This window comes from Piliocolobus tephrosceles, chromosome 5, assembly GCF_002776525.5.
Source record: "Piliocolobus tephrosceles isolate RC106 chromosome 5, ASM277652v3, whole genome shotgun sequence".
Classification (NCBI taxonomy): Eukaryota; Metazoa; Chordata; class Mammalia; order Primates; family Cercopithecidae; genus Piliocolobus; species Piliocolobus tephrosceles.
The window spans coordinates 52,402,033-52,428,462 of record NC_045438.1 but is presented as its reverse complement, the minus strand read 5'-3'; the positions used below and the strand labels follow the sequence as shown (position 1 = coordinate 52,428,462).

Sequence of the window (26,430 nt, the reverse complement as noted above, 5' to 3'; positions counted from 1 at the left end):
CCCAGCACTTTGGGAGGCTGAGACGGGCGGATCACGAGGTCAGGAGATCAAGACCATCCTGGCTAACACAGTGAAACCCCGTCTCTACTAAAAAATACAAAAAAAACTAGCCAGGCGAGGTAGTGGGCGCCTGTAATCCCAGCTACTCGGGAGGCTGAGGCAGGAGAATGGCGTAAACCCGGGAGGCGGAGCTTGCAGTGAGCTGAGATCCGACCACTGCACTCCAGCCTGGGGGGCAGAGCGAGACTCCGTCTCAAAAAAAAAAAAAAAAAGAAAAATGAGGTCCTGATTTAAGAGGCAGAAGACAATAATTTGGGAGAAATTCTCTCTGTCCTCCAAAAGCATGAGTTTTGACTTCTGAATGGGGGTAGGGGGGGAGTGGGAAGAGTGAGAGGCAGTTCAGATGTACCCCAAATATCCCACAAAATATGAATTAAATACTTCAGAGACTCTGTGTAATCCTTCGTTATAACTCAACTTTATTTTAGCACCTATTGTTTGGAAAGCCCATTTAAACAATGTGCTTGTGACTCCTTTTTCTTTCTCTCTCTCTCTCTCCTATTTAAACAATGTGCTTGTGACTCCTTTTTCTTTCTGTCTCTCTCCCTCCCTCCCTCTCTCTCTCTGTTTTTTTTTTTTTTTTTTTTTTTGACGATGTGTTGCTCTGTCCCCCAGGCTGGAGTGCAGTGGCGCGATCTCAGCTCACTGTGGCCTCCGCCTCTCGGGTTCAACCTGCCTCAGCCTACTGAGTAGCTGAAATTACATGTGCCCGTCACCATGCCTGGTTAATTTTTTTGTATTTTTCATAGAGTTGGGGTTTTACTGTGTTGTCCAGGCTCGTTTCAAACTACTGACCTCAAGTGGTCCACCCACCTCGGCTTTCCAAAGTGCTGGGATTACAGACGTGAGCCACTGAGCCCAGCCATAATTTTTTTTTTTCATACATACTTTAAGTTCTGGGATACATGTCCAGAACGTGCAGGTTTGTTACATAGGTATACACGTGCCATGGTGGTTTGCTGCACCCATTAGCCCGTCACCTATATTAGGTATTTCTCCTAGTGCTATCCCTCCCCTACCTGCCCCCACCCCCTGACAGGCTCCAGTGTGTGATGTTCCCCTCCCTGTGTCCATGTGTTCTCATTGTTCAACTCCTACTTATGAGTGAGAATATGCGGTGTTTGGTTTTCTGTTCTTGTGTTAGTTTGCTGAGAATGATGGTTTCCAGGTTCATCAACCCCCTGCAAAGGACATGAACTCATCCTTTTTTATGGCTGCATAGTATTCCATGGTGTATATGTGCCACATTTTCTTTATCCAGTCTATCATTGATGGGCATGTGGGTTGGTTCCAAGTCTTTGCTATTGTGAACAGTGCTGCAATAAACATACGTGTGCATGTGTCTTTATAGTAGAATGATTTATAATCCTCTGTGTAGATACCCAGTAATGGGATTGCTGGGTCAAATGGTATTTCTGGTTCTAGATCCTTGAGGAATCGCCACACTGTCTTCCACAATGGTTGAACTAATTTACACTCCCACTAGCAGTGTAAAAACATTCCTTATAATTCTTTAAAATATTAATAAGTAAACATGGCCGGGCCTGATGGCTCATGCCTGTAATCCTAGCACTTTCCAAGGCAGGCAGATCACTTGAGTGCAGGAGTTAGAGACTAGCCTGAGCAACGTGGTGAAATCCCATCTCTACAAAAAATGCAAAAATTGGCTGGGCATGCTGATTCATGTCTGTGGTCCCAGCTACTCAGGAGGCTAAGGTGGGAAGATCACCTGAGCCCAAGGAGGTTGAGGCTGCAGTGAGCCGTGATTGTGCCACTGTACTCCAGCCTGGGAAACAGAGCAACACCCCGTCTCAAAAAAACATAAAATGAAATCAAAATAAAAAAATAAAATATACTTACTCCCATTGCTGCCACCCAACAACTGTGGGACCTTGGTCCTGTCAACAGCAGTAGCTTTGGTTCTCATCTGATTGTTTTGTTTTGTAAAATACTTGAACTCTCTCAAGCTCTGAGCTCTAACCTTCTCTGACTCAGATCACATTTGGGACTCAGTCAAGAGGGGCAAGTTATGCTGCTTTGACACCTGGAGAGACAGAGTACAAAGTGGCTTGTTCAGTCCACATATGCTTGAATAAATAATAATGGATAATGGACACCTCAGTGGAAAGAATTCGTTCCTTAACCACTTGGTTCAAGATCTGCAAGCAAACTAAATGATTTCAAGAAGTATAGACTGTAACTGCTAGTGAAACAGTCTCCAATATTCACATCTGCGGGACTAGACAGGGAGAGTTTCTTTGTTTTGTTTTCTGTTTCCTAAGAATGCAAGCCAACGCCCCATCCAGCGAGGGGTGGCGCTTCCTCATGAGGTCGTGTGGGCTTCTGGGAAATGCCCCCTCCCTGCTGTTATTGATCTTGAACCTTGACAGCAAGCAAAGTAGAACATATTTGTATAGTAAGAGCACAGATATGGAGCAGACAGGTGCCAGTCTTCCTGCCAGCTTTATCTGAAACGCAAACAAAACGCTTTCAGCCTGATGCTATTCCTAAAGCAAGTTTGCTTCTGCAGGAAAAAGGGCTTTCCCTAAACAAGTGTACTATCAATGACAGTGACTCACTTTCAAAATTGCTGTTGCCTTAATCTTTTAAAAAAATTATCACCTCCAGAGCCCAGTGCGGTGGCTCATGGCTGTAATCCCAGCACTTTGGGAGGCCAAAAGGGATGGATCACCTAAGGCCAGGAGTTCGAGACCAGCCTGGCCAACGTGGCGAAACCTCATCTCTACTAAAAATACAAAAAAATTACCCGGGCGTGGTAGTGCCCCTGTAATCTCAGCTACTTGGGAGGCTGAGGCAGGAGAATCGCTTGAACTCAGGCGGCAGAGGTTGCAGAAAGCCGAGATTGTGCCATTGCACTCCAGCCTGCGTGATAAGAGCAAAACTCTGTCTCAAAAAAAAAAAAAAAAAAAAAATGATCAGCTCCAGAAGATAATCATGTGATAAATGCAGATGATCAATAAAGCCTTTGCACTTTTTGAACCCAATACTGACTTACAGGAAATGATGTGCTTTAAATTCAGCGCATACACAGATTATCTTAGAAACTGGAAAATATACTTATTTCTTATTTCTTCATCGAACTGTACAAATGACTTCTTTTCCCCTCTACAACTCACCTAAATGATAGACTGTAATACTTCAAATTTTTTTTGTTTTTGTTTACATAATCCTCCCCCCTTTTTTGCATGAAATTGATTTTTTTTTTAAACCTAAGACATTACAACCAGAGAAGTTACTGCTAAAAAGAACTTTGCTATAATACTCATTTGTCTCAAACTTTCTGGTTATTGTTCTTAAAAAAAATCCTCTTTTCATCTTTTCCATAAACTCTCCATTGAGAATTATAGGCTCTTTGGTAATCAGTAGATTGAAACACACACACACACACACACACACACACACACACACACACACACAGTGAAATGCAGCTCTCTGATGTGTACTTCCTAGCAAGGAAAAAATAGTCCAATAGCAAACTCAATAATGTGAATCACTGCCAAGACACGAAAACATTATTTGGTATCCATTCCTATGACAATGGGAAAAATAGTTCTGAGAGTGAAAAGTTTTTATATCAATTAGGTTATGTCCTCTAAAACTGTTTCCAGTTATTGCTTCTGGGGACTGAGGGGACAATATATTTGCTTTGATATGTAAGTTTTTACAACGGAGCATTAGTCTTACGTGGTCTCAATACACTCCCCACTCTGTCGTTCATAAATCATGTTCTTCACATTAACTACGCCTAAAATAAAGTGCCTGAATCCTGCAGTCCAGACCACCACATGCTCATAGTGCATCTTGCATTTCATCCTCTTTGTTGACCTCCAAGTTCACTCTCCAAAGCCTCTGAACATTCATCGTTTTGCAAAAGCCTCGGTTGCACCCTGGGTCCCCATGCATTATTCAACATTTGATTAATCCCTGTGATGGATTCCTATGTCATCTGGATGTGTCAAGTCAAAAGGAAGTGTCACACATCGAAGACAGCGTACTAAGACACATAGTATTAACAGGGAGGGGTCCCTTTCAGTTCTGTCGATAAGAGAAAGTGTACAAGAAAAAGTTGAGTTTTGAGCTGGGTCTGGATAGGCAAAAAGTACCAATGGCAGGGAAGAGAGAAATAAGACAACGACATGCGTCCATTCTTTATTTTTGTTTTTGGTTTTGTTTGAGACAGGGTCTTGCGCTGTTGCCCAGACTGGAGTGCAGTAGCTCAGTTATGGCTCACTGCAGCTTTGACCTCTCAGGCTCAAGCAATCCTCCAGCCTCAGCCCCCCAAGTAGCTGGGACTACAGGTGCACACACCCCATTAATTTTTTTGTATTTTTTTGTAGAGACAGGGTTTCACCATGTTGCCCAGGCTGGTCTCAAACTCCTGGGCTCAAGCGATCCTCCCACCTCAGCTTCCCAAAGTGCCGGGATTACAGGTGTGAGCCACCGCACCCAGCCATGTGTTCTTATTTAGCTCATGTCAGGCAATGGCAAAGAGTGCAATGTGGGAGTGATGCCGAGAGATTTGGTAACGGCATGTCTCAGCGTGCAGGTTTCAAAGATCACTGCATACGTGGTGAATGATGTACAACGCTGATATGTGCGGACAGAAGTCAGAATGTAATTACCTCTTTGGGAGCAATAACCAGAAGGAGATGCAAGGGAGGCTTCTGGGGCGCTGGTGAGGTTCTCCAACCTGACCTGGGAGAGGGTTACTCGTGCATTCACCTTGTAAGAACTCACCAAGGTATACGCTTAAGACTTGCTCGCTTTATCAGATATAAATTGATCACAGACAAACCCTAAAAAATCCCCAAACCACCAATCTGCAGAGAGAAGGAGCTGAAGGAGACCGAGTTGGAGGCAGGAAGGCTGCTGCTGTGTCCATGCAGGGGAGAGATGAAGCCAGGGAAGGCCCTGTGGACAGAATGGGTCGATGTGAAATGTCTTTGGAGATGAGGCCAATGGGACTTGCCAATGGAAAAAGAATGACTCCTGGATTTGAAACTTGGTTATGTCAGGCCGGGCGCAGTGGCTCAAGCCTATAATCCCAGCACTCTGGGAGGCCGAGACGGGCGGATCACGAGGTCAGGAGATCGAGACCATCCTGGCTAACACGGTGAAACCCCGTCTCTACTAAAAAATACAAAAAGCTAGCCGGGTGAGGTGGCGGGCGCCTGTAGTCCCAGCTACTCGGGAGGCTGAGGCAGGAGAATGGCGTAAACCCGGGAGGCGGAGCTTGCAGTGAGCTGAGATCCGGCCACTGCACTCCAGCTCCGGCGACAGAGCGAGACTCCGTCTCAAAAAAAAAAAAATCTCCTGCTGCCCTCTTTCATAAAGGCTCAGTCCTGGGCTGAGAAGTAAAGAAATCCTGAATGTTTTTCAACAGTCATCTAAATTTTTTCATAACATGAGTGCAGGCTATACTGTGGGAAATTAGCAAGAGCTAAGCCAAGATAAAAACTAAATGAAGATGAAGATAGCAACTTTCTTACAAATCTAGCACTTTACACATAATACACTTTATGTAATTAATGATTTCAAGTTTGACCAGTTGGAACCTTGACAGTGATCAGGAATTAATAACCCGATAGGTAGACAGCAGGGAAAACATTATTCAATCAATAGACAAGAGAAATCAGTGAATAAGCAACTGCTTCAGAGAATCCCTGTGAGCGGTAACACCAACAGACCCAGGCAGAGCCCCTCACTTCGGGGAGACCCATTCTGGCCCTCCTCTGGCTACATCCTTCCCCCGCGGCAACCAAAAGGGCAAATCTTCCTGAAATTAACATCCCACCTGTCCTGGGGGTCCAAGATTTGGAATTCTCAGAACCTATGCAAGTCTCTTCCCTGGGCACCTCTAGACCAAAGGGCTACAGGGCATTTGTTTTGGTGAAGGTTGGACATGTAGGCTGGAAAATCCCCATGCATGAGCTGGAGTTCCCTTAAGATATACGGGCAGGCTGGGCACCGTGGCTCACACCTGTAATCCTAGCACTTTGGGAGGCCGAGGTGGGTGGATCACCTGAGGTCAGGAAATCAAGACCAGCCTGGTCAACATGGCAAAACCCTGTCTCTACTAAAAATACAAAAATTAGTCGGGCATGGTGGCATGTGCCTGTAGTCCCAGCTACTCAGGAGGCTGAGGCAGAAGAATCACTTGAACCCGGGAGGTGGAGGTTGCAGTGAGCCGAGATTGCACCACTGCATTCCAGCCTGGGCGACAGAGCAAGACTCCATTTCAGAAAAAATAAAAATAGATGTACGGGTAGCTGAGAGCAGGAACAGGAGGGAAAGAGGACAGCCTGCTCCTGCATCACACATTCTGGCATGGGAGGTCGTGGCAGACTGAGCTTGGTGGATCATACCTATAATCCCAGTGCTTTGGGAGGCCAAGGTGGGAGGATCTCTTGAGGCCAGGTGTTTGATCAGCTTGGGCAACACAGGGAGACCTCATCCTTACAACAAAATTTAAAATTAGCTGGGTGTTGGGGAAGGGAGGGTATGGTGTAGGTCTGTATTCCTAGCTACTCAGAAGGCTGAGGCAGGAAGATCACCTGAGTCCAGGAAGTCAAGGCTGCAGTGAGCACCACTGCACTCCAGTCTGGGCAAAAGAGTAAGACCTTGTCTCATTAAACAAACAAACAAACAAACCAAACAAATAAAACATGTGTGGAGAAAAGAATGAAGCCACAGGAAATTGGGTCCTAACCTCACATACAATGCCCCAATTCTAAGACTTAAAATTCTATATAGCATCATCAAGATACAATGGGTTGAGTTAGGATTTGGGGGGCTGTTCCCTAAGTGTAGGATAACTTCTTGCAAATGTGAAAATATCAACCATGAGATCTGAAGCATATAAGAAGACCCCAAAAGATAAAGTGAGCAATAAATCTACTCGTAACCTGAAATTAAATTAGCGAACCAATACATAGACTTACAGAATTATGGTTACCTCTTCCCAGAAATTACAGAAATGCAAAAGTCAAAGCAAATTTAAAACACCATCCTTCACCTGTCAAAGTAACACTACCAATATCACTGACGTGGCCAAATCTGAACACTCATTTGTTCAAGGTAGCATCGAAATTAGCACAACTTGTAAAAACACGTTCTTTAGCAACCTTCATCCAGTTTGCAGAGGGAGGCTCACAAGTTAAGTGACTTATCTAATGTAAGTGGCTGAGCTGGGGATTCAAATCCACATCCTGACCACCACACACATGCCCCTTCTACTTTGCATGAAGCCTAGATATTTACCCTAAGGAAATAACAGGAGGAAAGCACAGAAACAAAGCCACTTCCTGCAGAATGGAAAGAAGCTGCCAATGTGTTCACTGGCAAATTTAAAACATGGCCTTGTTAAATGTAATATATCTTTAGAATTACACAGAAGGAATGGTAATTCTCTAAGTGAAAGCAAAATGTGTGTTTCAAGCTAACTGCAACTCAGTCAAAAGCCAAAGGTTTGTGAAATATGATTGCCAAAATGGGGCATTGTGAGTATTCTGTAAAGTATCTAATACTACAATATTTTTTAAAAGAGCTGGGCACGGTGGCCCACAACTCTAGTCCTAGCTACTCGGGGGGCGCTGAAGTGGGAGGTTCTCTTGAGTCCAGGAGTTCAAGGTTACAGTGAGGTGTGATTGTGTCCCTCCAGCCTGGGCAATAAGAGGAAGAAGAAAGGAAGGAAAGAAAGAAAGAAAGAGAGAAAGAGAGAAAGAGAGAAAAGAAAGAAAGAAAGAAAGAAAGAAAGAAAGAAAGAAAGAAAGAAAGAAAGAAAGAAAGAAAAGAAAGAAAGAAAGAAAGAAAGAAAGAAAGAAAGAAAGAAAGAAAGAAAGAGGAAGGAAAGGAAGGAAAGGAAGGAAGGAAGGAAGGAAGGAAGGAAGGAAGGAAGGAAGGAAGGAAGGAAGAAAAGAGCGCTTGTTTGGTTTGGCAGCACAGAGACTAAAATTGAAATGACACAGAGATTAGCATGGCCCCTATGCAAAGATGAGACCCAAATTTGTAAAGCGTTCCATATTTTTACATACAGTGTGTGCTATGAGCTATTGAAAGCTGAACGCATTAAGCATATTTTGAAACTTAAGTCACTCCTTGGTTAACAAGTAAATGTGTCAGAAATGTATCATATAGAAAAGGGTGGAAGGGTAGGGCATTCCCTTTCATCCAGGAATTATGCCCACAGAAAGATTTGCACAAGCATAAATGAATATGTATATTATACATAATTTTCATTTTATACATGAAAGTTATACTGTATATGAAAGGATGTTCAATTTCAGCTTTACTTGTAATAGGAGACCATGAGAATCAATTTAAATGTCAATCAGTAAAGAGACTGGTTAAGTAAATTAGAGTATATCCATGTCACTGAACATGTAGCCAGTAAGCAGTGAGCCAGGTCTGTGTACACTGAACCAAAAGGTGCTTATGATTTCCTATTGAGTGAAAAAGGCAAGTTACGTAACAGTATTATCTATATGCGTATTTTTTTAAAAAGCCAACAGAAAGGATATGTTTGTGTGTGTATGTAAGAAAAATCTCAGAAGACAAATAAGAGGGAATGAAGGAACTTTTTTTCTTATATCGTGGCATTTGCACAATGACACTATACCACTTTTATGCTTTAAAATATATATTTTTAAACATTTTTTTCAAGTTTGATTTCACTTGCTTATTTATTTATTTTTTTAAAGAGACCAGGTCTCACTCCATCACCCAGGATGGAGTGTAGTGGTGCAATCATTAGCTCACTGCAGCCTCGACCTTCTGGGCTCAAGCAATCCTCCCACTTCAGCCTCCCGTCAGTAGCTAGGACTACAGGCGCATACCACCTCACCGGCTTTCGCTTGCTTATTGTCTCCATCCCGTTTCTATTATTTAAATGCCTCATTAAGCAGTGTTAAGGGTCAGTTTTAAAGGAAAGAGAGAGAAAATAAATTTTAAAAATGTTTAAATAGAATGCCTTCTCCGTGGTCAGATTTTTCCTACCTTTATCCTTTATCATATATTTCTCGTTTCTTCTTGCATACATATTAAAAACTGCTGTACATTTTTTCCTCGGTCAAGGAGAGTTACATATAAATAAACTCACCATTCTTAAGTTAATCACACACACAAAAAAATTTAAAACCTAAGAGCTGTTCTTCAAGATCACCTAAAACAGTCCCTTCCATGACACTGACGAGAACCAAGTCCTGAAAGAATGTTACTTGCCAAGCATCACGGACCTTGTTAGGATTTGAAACCATGCCAGAGAAATTCCTCCTCTATCCCTACTTTCTTAAAAAAAAAAAAAACATTTTGATGGGACCAGGGAATACAATCTTTTAAAACACTGAAACAACAGTGAATGTCTTCCTAAGTAAGTCCGACTCAGGTTCTGGGTGTGAGCCCTCGAGGCCACTCAAACAGTGTAGGCAGTAATGACACTCCAATTTCACATCCACTATAACTGCTTATTGAACAATTTTTTCTAGCAATTTTAGAAAATAGAAATGAAGTAAGTTTTCATGAAGAACACTTTAAAAACCATTGTTCTAGGTTAAGAACTGGACACTACTGTTTGTTAATTGCAGCACCAATAGCATCATTGCAGAGAGAAGGTGGTCTCCAACACAACAGTGTTCAAAGAACAGAACTCCCCAGAAACTGGACTCCAACTGGATTTACGATGCTATGATTCTTCTTTGACAAAAATACATGACACAGCCAGGCGCGGTGGCTCAAGCCTGTAATCCTGGCCCTTTGGTAGGCCAAGGAGGGAGGATCACCTGAGGTAAGGAGTTCGAGACCAGCCTGGCCAACATGGCAAGACCCTGTCTCTACTAAAGATACAAAAATTAGCCGGGCATGGTGGTGGGTGCCTGTAATCCCAGCTACTTGGAAGGCTGAAGAGAGCCGAGATCACACCACTTTACTCCAGCCTGGGTGATAGAGTGAGACTGTGTCTCAAAAAAAACCAAAAACCAAAAAAACAAAAACACAACATCTGAATTCCCCTTCATTGTAAATCCATCCACATTAATACATTATAGACCCCAAAGAAAGCTAACAAAAAATTAATCCATAAACTTTTTATACACTACCTTAAGTGATACATTTTCATCACTGTAGATTTTAAATAAAATATAAAAAAGAACAATTTCTATTAATTCCCTTCCACAATATTAAGACAAAAGAGATCTTTCTTGCTAGAAAAAAATAAAAAGACACACACACACACACATACACACACAAACCTATTAGCTATTCTCTAAGGATCTGAAAATGGAAGACATAACATGTTTTACGTATTTCAATGATTGATGCTGTATTTAACATTAGGAAAAACATCAGCACCAGAAGAACCAATACAGTTAAAGGGTAAATCCTTACAAAACCCACGTATTACTCTTAAAATTTGTTCCTGATTATATTCTTACTCACATTGAAAATGTCTTTTATATTTGTTGAAGAACAAAAGAAAAAAGCTAAATAAAAAATAGGATTTATATTCCTGTTAAAATAAAAGATTAACAAAGAAAATGCTAAATAGGAGGCAAGAGTCTGCTTGCAGGTTTAAGCCTGATCATTTTGTAAAGCCCCAATAGTTAACTCATTCAATAAATATCTATTAAACATCTATTACTTACCAAGCACCAAATTTTGAGGTAAAGGAATTTAGCATGTATTGTTTCAAATATTTCAGTTCTACAAAGTTCTCCTATTGGAAACATCTATATGTTTAGAAACAATATGCCTTTCCATTCATTTTGCATTTAAAAAGCACTTCTTAAAGAGGAGTAGAGACAGAAACCAGGATTTTTGTCTATAGGTGTGGCTATCATACGAGTACTTCACTCCCCCAAAAGATAAAAGCCAGGCTGTCTTTTAAATCAATAGCATATGTAATGCTTACTAAAGCATCCCAGTCTATGTAACATTCATAACTGATAAAAGTATCTTGCAACCTCATTAATTAATAGCCATTTTCAGACATTTGCTCAATATCTCCATCTGCTACGGTGGACATCTGGAACCCCAGTGTGTAGAAACCCACCTTTAAACAGCTGCAGAAGTAATTACCCCTAGGAAAGGACGGATTCCTATTCATTTTCTTCAGTATCTTCAAGATTGCATAGGTTGTTGTATTTGTTTTTAGGTTTGTTTGTTTCCTTGTTAACTAAATGACCTAGAGCAAGATTAGACTTTAATTGCTCCAATTGATTATGTGCCCGTGGAGATGCACACAGAAAGAATTCCACCTCAAACTGCCAAGAAAAACTCAATCCTTCCATACCATTCCATAAAAGATAGACTTAAAGGGCAAGTCACCTTGTATTCTTACTACTAAATAGATAAATCAAGAAAAAGGGACAGAGGCATCAATGGGTGATCTAAAGCAGTCATAAAAGCATACGATCGTGATAAAGCACAGTGACTTGCTAGGGGGAAACAGACAAATAAATAAATAATAAATACATAAGTTAAGTCTTGGATCCCCTGGTGTTTTGTGCTCCTGGAGCCACTCCCAGCTGCGCTGGCTTTTCTTTGTGCGAGGCTTAGGGAGGCTCTGTCCACTGGGAGATTGCTCTGCAGTGACTGCAAGGCTGGTCAGCACTGGAGGAACTGAATCCCTTCAACAGCCAGGCCGCTGACTAAGCAAAGTCACTCTAATTAGCCATCCTTCCTCAATTCCATTACAGCCCTAAGCAAAAACCATAGACATGTTTTGATGGGTTGATGCAGAAAAAAAAAAAAAAAAAATTAAAAAACACCAACATGCAACCGAATGTACTGGCAGCTATGAAAATGTCTTCATCGCTTTCAAACATGAAGCAAATTCCTGGAGGAAGGAATCAAAATTTGCCACTTATTCCTGGCTCTATTAGCAAGCACTTGCAATTAGAGACTATAACCACCAGGACACTTTGCTATTAAAATGAACTTTTACACAATTTTAGCTTTGCTACATTTAAATTTTATTCAAGATTTTTTTTAAAGGGCATTCAGGAACATGGAAAGATTTTTTAATCTAAGTACAATATTTTTTGTTCTACACTGAAAATTGCATTTCAAGGTCTCTTTAGGCTCACTCAACACTACACCAAAAGTATGCTTATACACAAAATTCCAATTTGATCAATTTGTTAACCAACAACTGTCAGACCAAGGCAAACAAATGCTTAGTGGTGACATCTATTGATAATTATGTTCAGTCTAATTTTATTTACCAGTGATTTTCTTTCTGTAAAGATAAATGCTAACCAATCAAATGGAACCAGTCTGGTATAGATGATAAGAACAATTTTCCAGATCAACGAGGTATTCTATCGATTTAATCAGCATAAAACCATTCAACAAAAATAAGCATAAAAACAGCCTTTGTGCAATCCAACACTGGAGTGGAAAATACAAAGGCACCACTTGGCAGCTAAGTCATACATTTGATGGAAGGAAAATGATACGCGGGTGGTCCTGCTGACAACAGATGGTAGGAAAATAATCCCAAAAAACCTTACTCCTTCCAGTGATCGTGCCATCGTAGAAGATTTCTCATTTTTAACATCCAAATTCCTAAATCCATGTAAAATGTATTAAAATATTCTGATAAAAAAAAAAAAAACTGTCAATGATTCATCCAAACGTCTTCTACAACAAAATACGAACATGAGAAAGGTGACGTCTGCTATCGTGGAATTTCCGAGTGAAGGTCTCAGTCACTCTGTTTTGTTGACCACCTTCTTGGAGCGTAGATTTGTTTTTCATAATCCATTCTTCCACAGATTTTTTTTTTTTCCCTTTTCTGGATGGAAAATTTACAATTTTAGGGCATCTGTTACTCTGAGGGCTCAACATCCCGAAAGCGAATAGCACTGGAAACCTCAGCCTTTTAAACTCCAGGGACACCTCCAAGCCCCAGCCTCTCTCGAATGCAAACCTCTCGCCTTTCAAAATGTGTTTTCCAGACACAGCAAGCAAGAGCTGGGAGGAAAGACAGTTTACATCCCCTTGTTGGGGAACAGAAACAGTGGTTGGGGAGTACAACCAGTGTTACCACTTTATCACATATGGGTCAAACATGTTTGTGAGAACAATTATAATAAAAATTAAAAAAAATTTTTTTTTGAGACAGGGTCTTGCTCTGTCACCCAGGCTGCAGTGAAGTGGCGCGATCATGGCTCATTGCAGCCTCGACCTCCCAGGCTCAATCGATCCTCCCACCTCAGCCTCCCAAGGAGCTGGGACTTCAGTAATGTGCCATCAGGCCTGGTTAATTTTTATATTTTTTGTAGAGGTGGGGTTTCACTCATGTTGCTGAGGCTGATCTCCAACTCCTCAGCTGAAGGGATCCATCTGCCTCGGCCTCCCAAAGTGCTGGGATTATAGGAATGAGTCACCTAGCCCAGTGACGATTAGAAATTCTTACCTCCATTTTTATACTGTTGTTTCTATGACCTTGAGTTTTTCTTAAAAATGCCTTTGAAGTTAGAAACTGCCTATAAAATTGTGAAATGCTGCCAACTCACAAACACTCCTTTTTTCTAAGAACACACAAAAGTGATAATGGTTGTGTTAAATATGAACTTCTATTTTCTGTTATATTTTTATATCTTTCTATAATTTCAAATTTCCATACTTATGATGCTTAAAGATCCCTACCTTATCAAGGACAGAACGTTTTTGCATAATTTAATTCATGACTTTCTTCAGGAAAACATTCCTAACAAAATGTTTCTGATACACTTTAACGAGATCATGATCTATAATTTTAAACCACTTCCCTGCCACCCAACCCCTCCCACCTCCTCTACCGTCACCACACACTCCCAGGTGAACTGAAGGTAGGCCAGGTGCAGTGGCTCATGCCTGTAGTCCCAGCACTTTGGAAGACCGAAGCACGTGGATTGCTTGAGCCCAGGAGTTCCAGACCAGCTTGGGTGACATGGTGGAACTCATCTCTACAAAAAAATACAAAAATTAGCAGGGCATAGTGGCATGCCCCTGCCCCAGTAGTCCCAGCTACTTGAGAGGCTGAGGTGAGAGGATTACCTAAGCCCAGGGGGCAGAGGTTGCAGTGAGCCAAGATTGTGCCACTGCACTTCAGCCTGGGCAAAAGAGCAAGATCCAATCTCACACACACACACACACACACACACACAAGAACGGAAAGAAACTATTTTGTCCTCATTCTTTTTTTTTTTTTTTTTTTTGAGATGGAGTCTTGCTCTGTCATCCAGGCTGGAGTGTGGCACAATCTCGGCTCACTGCAGCCTCCACCTCTTGGGTTCATGCAGTTCTCCTGCCTCAGCCTGCCAAGTAGCTGGGATTACAGGCATACGCCACCATACCTGGCTAATTTTTGTATTTTTAGTAAAGACGGAGTTTCACCATGTTGGTCAGGCTGGTCTCGAACTTCTGACCTCGTGATCCACCTGCCTCGGCCTCCCAAAGTGCTGGGATTATAGGCATGAGCCACCACGCCCAGCCAGCCATTCTTTTAACTAGTCTAACAGTAACCACCTAGGCATTCTTTTTCTATTAAATATGTCTACCAAAAGAGTCTTTGAATTGGCCTGCTGGAGGTCTCTTTCCTTAAGTTTGACATAAAAGTTGGAAATACGCTCAATAACTTCATTGTTGGAAAAAGGATGTTTAACTTTAAGGGGAAAACAAAGGGAGAGATGAGGGTAAAAGGAAAAAGCTCACCTATGTGGAAGAATGCCAGATGCAGAAATATAGAAAGAATAACAGATGAGACAGTCACCATTTCACAATGATTTAGGCGAGAGTCATCACTGGATGCGAAGACACTGGCAATGGAATCACCGGTATCAAACTACAATAGAACCCCACAGGGAAACTCAGCCCCTATTAGCATCAAACAGTCCAACTCAGCATCACCAATAATGGGAGGGACAGGCATTGTCTGTGATTGCTGTTTGTGAGACAACAGTAAGAGTTCACTATCACCACACCATCACCGCAGCATCACCTAGGTGGTACTCTTGCTAAGAATGTCCAGCCTGGGCTGGGCGCATAATTTCGGTACTTTGGGAGGCCAAGGTGGGCGGATCACAAGGTCGGGAGATCCAGACCATCCTGGCTAACACGGTGAAACCCCGTCTCTACTAAAAATACAAAAACAAAATCAGCCGCGCATGGTGGCGAGCACCTGTAGTCCCAGCTACTCGGGAGGCTGAAGCAGGAGAATAGCATGAACCTGGGAGGCAGAGCTTGCAGTGAGTCGAGATTGCACCACTGCACTCCAGCCTGGGCGACAGAGCAAGACTCTGTCTCAAAAAAAAAAAAAGAATGTCCAGCCTGAATCTAATCATAGATAAATCTGACAAATCCACTAAATAAGACAACTGGCCTGGGCTCTTCATAAAAATAAATTTCATGGGCTGGGCACGGTGGCTTACACCTGTAATCCCGGCACTTTGGGAGGCCAAGGCAGGTAGATTGCTTGAGGCCAGGAGTTCGAGACCAGCCTGGCATGGTAAAACCCTGTCTCTACGAAAAATACAAAAATGAACAGGGCATGGTGGCAAATGCCTATAATCCCAGCTACTCGGTTGGCTGAGTCAGGAAAATCACCCGAACCCAGGAGGCAAAGGTTGCAGTGAACCGAGGTTGCAGTGAGTCAAGATCGTACCACTGCACTCCAGCCTGGGTGACAGAGTGAGGCTCCATCTCCATCTATCTATCTATCTATCTATCTATCTATCTATCTATCTATCTATCTATCTATCTATTCATCCATCCATCACCTAATGAAAAACAGGAAGGCAAAGGGAGTATTCGAGTTTAAGAAACTAGAAAAGAAACATGACCAAATGCAATTTGGTTATATGCTGGACCCCATTTTTTTTTTCTTTTGTTTTTTTGAAGCAGGTTCTCACTCTGTCACTCAGGCTGGATGCAGTGATGCAATCATAGTTCACTGCAGACTCAAATGCCTTGGCTCAAGGGATCCTTCCACCCGGGCCTCCTAAGTAGCTAGGACTACAGGCATGCGCCACCACACGGCTCATTTTTTGTACTTTTTTTGTAGAGATGAAGTCTCATGATGTTGCCCAGGCTAGTCTTGGACTCCTCACGTCAAGTGATCATCACACCTCAGCCTCCCACAGTGCAGGGATTGCAGCATGAGCCACTGTGCCTGGCCAGGGCCCAATTTTTTTTTTTTTTTTTTTTTGAGGCGGAGTCTTGCTCTGTCGCCCAGGCTGGAGTGCAGTGGTGCGATCTCGGCTCACTGCAAGCTCCGCCTCCCAGGTTCACGCCATTTTCCTGCCTCAGCCTCCCGAGTGGCTGGGACTACAGGCGTCAGCCACCTTGCCCGGCTAGTTTTTTTGTATTTTTTAGTAGAGACGGGGTTTCACCGTGTTAGCCAGGATGGTCTCGATCTCCTGACCTCGTGATCCTCCTGTCTTGGCCTCCCAAAGTGCTGGGATTACAGGTTTGAACCACCGCACCCAGCCCAGGACCCAATTTTTAAAGCAGGTATAAAATATATTTAAGGCTAACAGAGGAAGTTTGAATACGAACTCTATCTTAGATGATATCATTAAATTAATGTTGGGTGGGATGTGGCGGCTCACACCTGTAATCCTGGCAATTTGGGAGGCCGAAGTGGGTGGATCATTTGCAGTCAGGAGTTCGAGATCAACCTGGCCAACATGGTAAAACCCCTTCTCTACTAAAAACACAAAAATTAGCCAGGCGTGGTGGAAGGCGCCTGTAGTCACAGCTACTCAGGAGGCTGAGGCATGAGAATCACTTGAACCAGGAGGCAGAGGTTGCAGTGAGCTGAAATCACACCACTGCACTCCAGCCTGGGTGAGAGAGTCAAGACTCTGTCTCAAAAATAAACAAATAAATAAAATCAATTAACGTTAAGTTTTTCAGTTGTGGGTGGGGGGTGTGGTGGCTCGCACGTGTAATCCCAGCACTTTGGGAGGCCGAGGTGGGCCAATTGCTTGAGCTCAGGAGTTCAAGACCAGCCTGGGCAATATAGTGAGACCCAATCTCTACAAAAAATACAAAAATTAGCTGGACATGGTGGCACAGGCCTGTAGTCCCAGCTACTCCGGAGGCTGAAGTGAGAAGATCACGTGACACTGGGAGGCAGAGGCTACAGTGAGCTGAGATCATTCCATTGTACTGTTGTAGCCTGCGCGACAGAATGAGAATCTGTCTCAAAAAAAAAATTTCTTAGTTGTGACAATGGCACCGGGAGTAAGCAGAAGAATGTAGGAGGCCAGGCGCGGCGGCTCACACCTGTAATCCCAGCACTTTGGGAGCCCGAGGTAGGCAGATCACGAGGTCAGGAGATCGAGACCATCCTGGTGAACACGGTGAAACCCCGTCTCTAGTAAAAATACAAAAAAACTAGCCGGGCGTGGTGGCGGGCTCCCATAGTCCCGGCTACTAGGGAGGCTGAGGCAGGAGAATGGTGTGAACCCAGGAGGCGGAGATGGCAGTGAGCGGACATTGCGCCATTGCACTCCAGCCTGGGCGACAGAGTGAGACTCCGTCTCAAAAAAAAAAAAAAAAAAGAATGTAGGAATGTATTCCCAGGAGACGATGCTGAACTATCTGGGAGTAAAGTATCTAAAACTAAAACTTACTCTAAAACTTACTCTAAAAGAGTTCAGCAACAACAAAAAGGATGCAAACAGGAGAAAGAAAGCAAAGATGACAAAAGGATACTGACCTGTAACTCTAACAGAAGAAACGGCTTCCACATATTTGGTGGGAATCATACTTAACCATCCACCAGCAAACCTCCCCATCGTCACCCCTCCCTACCACAGAGACATTTTATTATTTTAGCAACTAACTCCCCAAACTAGAAGCATTAACTCTTTACCTAAATACTAAATCAGGACTCTAAAAACTGTTATTCAGAAGCCAGAGAAGTACACTTCGATTGCTAAGAGTGCATAGTGCTCACCTGGATTCATCGTGATGTCTGTCATATACACATTCATTTCAGAAGTCATTTTTAATTTTTAGCTTTAGTTCAGCATATGAGAATACCAGATATTTCATTCACTAAAAACAAAAGGGATCCACACGATTAGCTATCAGGGAAATGCACATCAAAACCACAATGAGATGTCACTTCACATTCACTAGGATGTCTCTAACCAAAAGGGCAGATGACAAGTGTTATCAAGGATATGGAAAAATTGGAACCCTCATACACTGCTGGTTAGAATGCAAAATGGTGCAGCTGCTTTGGAAAAGTCTGCCAGTTCCTCAAGAGGTTAAACAAAGGCTAAACATATAGCAATTTCATTTCTAGATAAATACCAAGAGAAATGAAAACATTTGTGTTCAGGCAAAGAATTGTACATTAGTGTTCATAGCAATATTATTCATGACAGCCAAAAGGTGAAAACAACCCCAATGCCAGTGGCTATCAACTGCTGCATGGATAAATAAAATGTAGGATATATCCATACGATGGAATATTATACAGACGTTAAAAAAACCAATTGGGCTCAGAGGCTCATGCCTGTAATCCCAGCACTTTGGGAGGCTGAGGCCAGCAGATGACCTGAGGTTGGGAGTTCGAGACCAGCCTGACCAACATGGAGAAATTCCATCTTTACTAAAAATACAAAAAAATTAACCCCGCGTGGTGGCGTATGCCTGTAATCCCAGCTACTCAAGGGTCTGAGGCAGGAGAATCGCTTGAACCCGGGAGTGGTGGTTGCAGTGAGCCGAGATAACGCCATTGCACTCCAACCTGGGCAACAAGAGCGAGACTCTGTCTCAAACAACAACAACAACAAAAGAAACAGGAAGTACTGATGTCGCTATAACATGGATGAATCTTGCAAACACTACAATACATGAAAGCCAGACACAAAAGGCCACATATTGTATGATTCCATTTATATAAAATGTCCAGAATAGGTAAATCCATAGAGAGATAGAAAGTAGCTCTGTGGTTACTGGGAATGAGGGGAGTGGGAAATGGAGAGTGACGGCTAATGGGTATAGGGTTTCTTTGGGGAGTGAAAATGTTCAAAGATCACGACAGTTACGCAACTCTGTAAACATGCTAAAAACCGCTGGGTTGTACCCTTTAAATGGTGAATTGTATGGTGAATTGTATGGTATGTGAATTATTATCTTAACAAAGTTATCTGAAAAACCTGGAACAATTAATACTCTCCCAGCAACTGAGACTAGGAAAATATCTCAGAGGAAGAGTGCTCGGAGGCAAAGTGATCCAGAGATATCTTCCTGGGGTAAATGTATCTGCTCCAGTGTATGCATTTCCTATTAATCATGAACAAGACCGAGCAAGACTCCGTCTCAAAAAAAAAAAAAAAAAAAATCATGAACAAGAACTACAATGCCTCTTGAGTTGAGCAATAGTGAAGTGTCATGACAAATCAGATTCAAGTGCTGTTAATTCCTAAAGGAAATAAAATACATTCTTTAATTATGAAATCCTCCCCAGATGTCTTGGCAAGTTCTACGATAGAAAGAAGTTCCTTTTCCACTCAATTTGGAGAAGACAAATAGGATGACAAACAAGTCTAAAATGCTACTGAGAAAAATTTTGCACTGAATAATAAAAATTTTACAAAAAAATATAAAATTGAAATACGAAAAAACTGAAAATGCCACTGACATTTTGAGATTATCATCCATCCTTGAACAGGACAGTTACGAATGGGCTACAGATGTCTTCAAAAAGACCTGTCTCAAAATTTTTAAAAAGCCACTTGTACTGTCTATGTTCAAATGTTCACAGAAAACTTTTCTGAGAAAGATTTCACCTAAGACTGAACATTTTTCATCTTGACCATGAGATTTAATCATTAGACATTAAATGTTTCTCACACCTGGTTTAAGCCCAATTTTCAATTTTCCCTCTGTAATATTAAAGTAAGGGTTTAGATGTTGATAAAAACAAAACAAAACAAACAAAACAGGCTGGGCACAGTGGCTCATGCTGGTAATCCCAGAAATTTGGGAAGCCAAGGTGGGTGGATCGCTTAAGGACAGGAGTTTCCAGACCAGCCTGGCCATCATGGTGAAACCCCGTCTCTACAAAAAATACAAAAATTAGCTGGGCATGGTGACGTGTGCCTGTAGTCCCAGCTAACTCAGGAAGCTGAGGCAGGATCACTTGAACCCAGGGGGTGGAGGTTGTAGTGAACTGAGATCACGCTGCTACACTCCAGCGTGGGTGACACAGTCAGAATCTGTCTCAAAGAATTAAGAAAACTCAAACAAAAAAACACTAGTCTTTTCCAAAATGGAAACGTTACATAGAATTGGAAGTTTCCATATAATATGGGTATTTCATTAGAAGTTTTATCTTCCCTTGTAAGCAAAAAGAACAGATTCATGCTAAATCTAGTTTTATATAGCTACCAACTGTTATTTTTGCCTTAAATACAAGTATTTGAGAACATATAGTCACACTGTTTTTTGTTGTTGCTGTTTGTTTGTTCTGAGACGGAGTTTCGCTCTTGTTGCCCAGGCTGGAGTACAATGGCGCGAGTACATTTGGAGTACAATTTCTAGTAGAAATACAAAAATACATCTCCATGTTGGTCGGACTGGTCTCGAACTCCTGACCTCAGGTGATCCGCCTGTCTTGGCTTCCCAAAGTGCTGGAATTACAGGCATGAGCCACCCCACCCAGCAGTCACACCGTTTTAATAATGGTTACTTGTCGGTCCCATGAGGGTTCCTAGATCCGGCTAAGAAGGAAAGGAAAAGATAAAATGGGAGTTGGGTATGGAGGGGTATGGCATCTGTCAGGCAGGAAGGTGGCACTCAGGGAGCATGCGTAGGAGTCAGAGCAACAGAAGAGGGCACAAGGACGATGGCCATTCAGCTCAATCTATCAGCAAATGCCGAGAGAGACAGGTTTGGGTGCCTGAAGAATGATATCTGTCTCCCGGCAATGGAAAAATCCAGTGAAGAAACCACATCCACCTTCCAGGGACCCTTTCACACTGTAACTTCCTGCCATTATCCCTGTTATTTTTTGCCTATGAAAAAGCCTTCATTAAGCATAGTGATAGATAGCGATGGTGTCTTTTTTATGGCTACGTTCTAGAAATGTAATAGGTCCTGAAAACAGGGATCAGAAATGGTAAATAGTAACTATAGACACAAAATCTTGTCATTTGTTCTATACATCGATGACTGTCTTTGCAAAAATCGTCAGAGGAGATGGATTGGCGCTCTGAAAACCACCCAATAGCCCTACTCCACACCCCACCTTCTCTCTGTTGGCCAGGGTTTGGCCTTCTGTGGACTCTTCCACACGTGATGTGTCTACTGGTGCTTTGACAACTGTCTCTCAAATAGCTGAAAACGTGAATGAGTCTTTTAAGGTCAAAAATCTACATGCTGACTTCAATGCACCAATGCCTGACATTAAAATGTGACTATGAGAACTAAGTATAATAGTCCAAACAGATGCTCACCGGTGCAAATAACAGTATGGTGTTATTTCTATTAATATGGCGTAAGAGTCTCTTCAAAATGCTCTAATTAACCACTTTCTCACAGTTGAGCTTACAGTGAATACAAAGTCAATTCAACTCCCAGCTTTTTAACCTTCTCCCCTACTTATAATCCTCAACTCCTTCCCTTCATCATCTATCTGCTGGTTTTTAGAGAAATGAAAGTTTTGAAAAGATGAAACGATCTAAAACCCTGTCATTCTGACACCTTGTGATTTTCAAGTTCTCCTTTCAACCTTTAGCCACATACATGCATTTTTTAAATACAATTACTATTGTGGAATACAGTTCTGCATATTTTCCCATTTCACAGCCATAAACATTTCTCCAAGTCACTAAAATTTCTCCTGTGCCCCTGAATGACAATGATCAGGTATATGTACCATACATGATTCACTGAACTGATCTTTCAACACCTTCAACAAGGCTTCGGTAAACAATTGTAACAAACATTTTATGGAATGCAGTTTTCCCTCCCGTGTTATTTATCTGTTGAATTTTCAGAATTAGCAGCACTGGAGCAAAGGATATGAACACTTATATGGTGAGACATGTTGCCAAATTGCTTTATAATTCGATCTTCTAAAATGCACAGGAATTGATGCATTTCATCAAGGTGTTTTTCTTCTATTCTACCTAGACTCCTCCCTCCCCTGTCCTTCCACAGATCCAGTGCCTTCCTCCTTCTTATGCCGTCTTCAATCTGGCTGCTCTGCTGCACTGAGAGCTAACACTGTCTTTCCTCTTTATACCAAAATGCTGGCACCATATCTAAGTTTGAAAAATATTTAAATAGGAGTAGTGAAAGAAATAAGCAATGACATAAGATAACCAATATTATTAAAGATCAAAAAATAAAAAAAAGAAAGAAAGAAGAAGAGAAAAATATGTGATCTAGCACTAGCTATCTATCCTAACTTTTAACTTTTTAAATCATTTGTCACTTTGAGATGTCTGTCTTCACTTTTCATGCAAATTGATAAAGAACCCTGGCAAGGCCAAGTAGAGTTTTACAGCAGACAGCTCTGACCAGGATGATCAACTACATTTATTCCAGATACCTTTGATCAGCCCACATTTAGACAGAGCTGCTGAATTACTCAATTTTGTCAGATCACTTTGGTGAAATGCAGAATCAACATCATCAGTCCAGTTCCCCAAATCTAGAGTCCAGGAACCTGAAAACAACAACACAAAGACCAACTAAAGGAAGAACAAAAAGAATGTTACATAAATTTGATGTTGAGCTCATTCTTAGTGAACCCACACTGACTCCTAATGATCACCAATTTCTTTTCTCACACAGTTGTTGAGTAATCCACTGTAGGCCAGGAAGGATATTATAATCACCATTAACTATGGTTCCTCTGGTGAGAGACCGATGAGGGATGGATGGGAAAGGACAAAGAGCAGCTTTTATATACCTTTGCATGTACTGTTAAATTTTTAACAAGCATTATTATTCTTGAATTTTAAAATCTTGAATTTAAACTAAGTGGTCATTTTTCCCTAAAGGTACAATACCATATGTTTAAGTTTATTTTCTTCTACTGTATTTTTTTCAGGTTGGTTTTCTTCTGTTGTTTTAACTCTACTGGATTGAAGTCAGTTTAGCTAATTGATTTCCTGGGTCACTATATCCCTATAGTGACTATTTAAATTTCAAATAGTAATAGCAGTTCCCTTCCTACATTTGGATTTTTGGACAATTTTTAGAATGGGCTAGCTGAATTCCTGTGAAGGAAAAGTTTTAAGCAGTCATATGAACATAAGTAAGACCAGTTAACAAATACCTGCTTCCAGTTGTTCAATAACACTTTTCAGCTAAGAATGCTTTGATTACTAAAACCCACTGACCTATACACTTTAAAGGGGTAAACTATATGGTATGTGAGTTACATCTCAGTAAAGCTATTGCAAAAAAAAAAAAAAAAAAAGGCCTTGATTTACATGTATAAATTTAACTTTGTCCCTAAAATAAAAAGTTTTTTTTTTTTTTGAGATGGAGTCTCGCTCTGTTGCCCAGGCTGGAGTGCAATAGCGTGATCTCAGCTCACTGCAACCTCCACCTCCTGGGTTCAAGCGATTCTCCCATCTCAGCTTCCAGAGTAGCTGGGATTATAGACGCCAGCCATCATGCCCGGCTAATTTTCTGTATTTTTGTCGAGACAGGGTTTCACCAGTTGGCCAGGCTGGTCTTGAACTCCTGACCTCAGGTGATCTGCCCACCTCAGCTTCCCAAAGTGCTGGGATTACAGGCGTGAGCCACTGCGCCTGGCCAACATAAACTTTTGGACAAAAATTATTTTCCCACAGATTTAAGCTTTCAATGAAGTCATCCTTTGCAAATGAATGAGATGTTTGAAGCTAAATTAACTTATTTTTGTCAAAAATATTACAGGTATATTACCTTAAAATGTACCTCTAATATGAACTTGTACTATTTATCATACTATTTATCTTTAATTCTTTTTTTTTTTTTTTTTTTTGAGATGAAGTCTCACTCTGTTGCCCAGGCTGGAGTGCAGTGATAAGATCTTGGCTCACTGCAACCTCTGCCTCCTGAGTTCAAGCTATTCTCCTGCTTCAGCCTCTTGAGTATCTGGGATTACAGTCACCTGCCACCACACCTGGCTGATTTTTGTATTCTTAGTAGAGACAGCGTTTCACCATGTTGGTCAGGCTGGTCTCAAACTCCTGACCTCGTGATCCACCCACTTTGGCCTCCCAAAGTGCTGGAATTACAGGTGTGAGCCACCATGCCCGACCTCTTTTTTTTTTTTTTTTTTTTTTAAGAGATGGGGACTTGGCCAGGTATATCTTATTCTTTTATGTTAGTGGCACTTTGAGCAAAACTAATAATTTGCTTTAAACATACTAGTTTTAGAGCCAGCAGGCTTTGGCCTCTTGTCCTCAAGGAATGTCAGCAGTTCATTCCCGTCTCCTTCCCAAGGCCGCACCCTGCTCTGCTTTCATCTTGGCCATGCTTGGATATTGGGCCCCGGCCAAGCGGATGTTCTCCATTCTCTTCCTTTCTTTTATTCAATCCTTTCTGCATACCATTAGCTTTCCTCATGAAACAGTGTCCCCTCCACCTGCCCCAAGCTGGAGAGTGCCTTGGCAGGGATGAGAACAAACAGTGTAGATTTGAGCTGGGTGGGCTCAGCTTAAAGGGGCAAGACAATGAAGTAGAGGTGTCCTAGGTGGAAAGATGCAGGGGTTTGGGATTCAACAGCACATAGATGTAAGGGAAGCCAAGAACATGTGTAAGATTTCTCAAGAGCTGGGCACAGTGGCTCACGCCTATAATTCACCATTTTGGGAGGCCGAGGCAGGAGGATCATCTGAGGTCAGGAGTTCGAGACCAGCCTGGCCAACATGGTGAAACTCTATCTCTACTAAAAACACAAAAATTAGGCAGGCGTGGGTGCAGGTGCCTGTAATCACAGTTACTCAAGAGGCTGAGACAGGAGAATCGCTTGAACCCAGGATGCGGAAGTTGCAGTGAGCAGAGATCATGCCATTGCACTCCAGCCTGGGCGACAGAGTGAAACTCCGTCTTAAAAAAAGAAAAAGAAAAAAGAAAAGAAAAGAAAAAATCTCTCAAAAGGGTACAGTGAGTAAAAATGAAGAATGTGAACTGAAGAAGGAATTTATTATTATCTGTTGAATGGATGTTTCAACAACTAGTTTTGCACGGATACAGAGTTAGACAAAGAGTTCTGAGTTCGAGGAAAAGCAAAGCTTTCAGGAAGTTCAGTGGTAATTCAAAGAGAAAAATTAAGGCCCAGAAGTGGTGACTCATGCCTGTAATTCCAGCATTTTGGGAGGCCAAGGCAGGGAGATTGCCTGAGCCCAAGAGTTAGAGACCAAGCCTGGGCAACATATTGAGACCCTGTCTCTAAAAACATGTAGAAATTAGCCAGGCATGGTGGTATATGCCCACAGTCCCAGCTACTCGGGGGGCTGAGGTGGGAAGTTTGCTTGAGCTCAGGAGATTGAGGCTGCAGTAAGCTAGGACTGCACCACTGCACTCCAGCCTGGGCAAGAGTGACACCCATCTATAAAAAACAAAATCACCCCCCAAAAGGAAAGAAATCTAAAGGTTAACTTAACTTCACCTATTCAACTACCTTTTATATGCAGGCAAAGAAAATGTGCTTGAACTCTGGAGTATAAGGGAATTGAGACCCAGAAAACCTTAGATTGGAAGTTGCAGAATGTCTCTCTTAGCTTTGAAAAAAGAACAGCAGGAGGGACCGAGCAGGCCTGTGAGATGGTGTTCACTGGTGAAATAGTCCTGACTGACGAAGGCTTCAGCAAGATCCTCCCTGTACTAAGTCTATTATTTTGTGATAAAAATTATAAAAGCCTTTAGGAATTGTATTCTTTTTGGGGTTGGGGAGGGAAGAAGAAAAACAAAGATCTTCTAAACTTTAGTTAATTCATGACAGATATTCACTTGCTAAAAATGAAAATGCCAACAAATCAAGTGTTTGAACTTGAAGTTGAAGTCAATTAGCCATGTTTCTGATGCAGACAGAATTCCCAAAATAAAAGCCAATCTGATAATGGGATAAATTTAGAGCCCAAAGGACAATTATATATAAATATGATGAAGATTCTGTAGTCTGTATTTCTTAGAGGACACCCAAGGTGTTGGAAAGTTGACTGCATTATGTAGACACTTATCTGAGGCCATGCCACCGCACTTCATGAAAAAGTACTTAACATAAACAAAGGCAATGAGCAAAGCTTTATTTATTACTTACATGCACTGACTGAACAGAAGAAGAACATGTAGCAGACCAGCAAGAAAACATCTGAAAACCATTGTTTCGGGCTGGGCGCA

The 26,430-nt window shown here is 41.9% G+C and overlaps 1 protein-coding gene and 1 non-coding gene across 2 annotated transcripts in view; one reads left to right on the top strand and one right to left on the bottom strand.

Moving 5' to 3' along the window:
- AKAP12 (A-kinase anchoring protein 12) overlaps positions 1-26,430 on the bottom strand; it is a 121,193-nt gene that overhangs the window by 71,107 nt on the left and 23,656 nt on the right. The gene's annotated exons all lie outside the window — the stretch shown is intronic.
- Positions 8,001-8,108, top strand: LOC111538658. Its single transcript, XR_002730410.1, has one exon. It is a non-coding gene; the product is annotated as a U6 spliceosomal RNA (small nuclear RNA).